Genomic DNA, 1,300 nt, shown 5'->3' on the forward strand with positions numbered 1-1,300 from the left:
CAGGTAACTGCAACTGTCCAGAGGGATATTCCAGACCATGTGACATCATGACCAGTATATATAGTGGAGGGAAGAAGAAGCAAGGGAGGGCACAGTTGGAGTGATGGCATTTGTCTTCCCAAGTCATCGATTCGTGTGATGGAGCACTGCTTTCCTTGAGATGGCTGAACACCTGCCCAAACATGGGAAACTGTGAATATATTCCTTGTTTTGCTTTGCTGGTCTGCATGCTTTTGCTTTCCCTGTTAAACTGTCTTCAAGCCACGAGCTCTCTAGTTTTTATCCTTCTGATTCCCTCCCTGATCCTGCTGGTGGGGCAGTGAGCAAACAGCCGTGTGGGGATTAGGTACCAGCTGGGCTTAAGCCCAGAGTGGTTTATATACTGATCATGATGACACACTGATCATGAATATCCCTTTGGACAATTAAGGTGACCTGTCCCAGCTGTGTCTCCTCCCAGCCTCCCATGGACCCCCAGCCCCCTCAGCAGCATGGCAGTACAAAAAGCAGAAAAGGCCTTGGCTCTGTGTAAGCCCTGCTCAGCAGTAACAAAAACATCTCTGTACTATCAATCCTGTGTTCAGCACAAATCCAGTATCAGCCACTATGAAGGAAAGAAACTCTACCCCAAGCAAAACCAGCCTACCCATCCAAATTATACTGCAGCGAAAGAGAGGAGCAATGAAGCTGGTGAAGCAAAAGTCCTGTGAGGAGAAGCTGAACGAGCTGGGGTTGTTCAGCCTGGGGAAAAGGAAGCTCGGGGGTGACTTTAGCACTCTCCTGGCCCGAGAGTGTAGCCAGGTGCGGCGCGGTCTCTTCTCCTAGGCAGCCTGCGACTGGATGAGAGGACACAGTCTTAAGCTGTGCCAGGGAAGGTTTAGGTTGGACATTCGGAAGAATTTCTTCACGAAAAGGGTGAGTAGACCCTGGAATGGACTGCTGGTGGAGTCACCGCCCCTGGAGGTGTTTAAGGAAAGACTGGACGTGGCACTCAGTGCTGTGATGTAGTTGACACGGTGGTGTTCGGTCATGGGTTGGACTCGATGACCTCAGAGGTCTTTTCCAACCTAACTGATTCCGTGATCCTGTGACTGATTCTGTGATCTCCGAATACCCGAATCTTCTTTATAAAGGCTGCAAGGTAACACACCGAGCCATGCTGCGGGGCTGCGGACTAGCGTGTGCGCCCTTTCGGCACTCCGGCACCTCCCTTTTGTCCCGCAGCAGCCCTGAGGCGCCGTTCCCGCGCGGCAGACAATGAGCATCTGACCGCCCGCGCTTCCCGAGCGGCGCCGGCCCC

This window comes from Corvus brachyrhynchos, unplaced genomic scaffold (assembly GCF_000691975.1).
Source record: "Corvus brachyrhynchos isolate BGI_N302 unplaced genomic scaffold, ASM69197v1 scaffold11, whole genome shotgun sequence".
NCBI lineage: Eukaryota > Metazoa > Chordata > Aves > Passeriformes > Corvidae > Corvus > Corvus brachyrhynchos.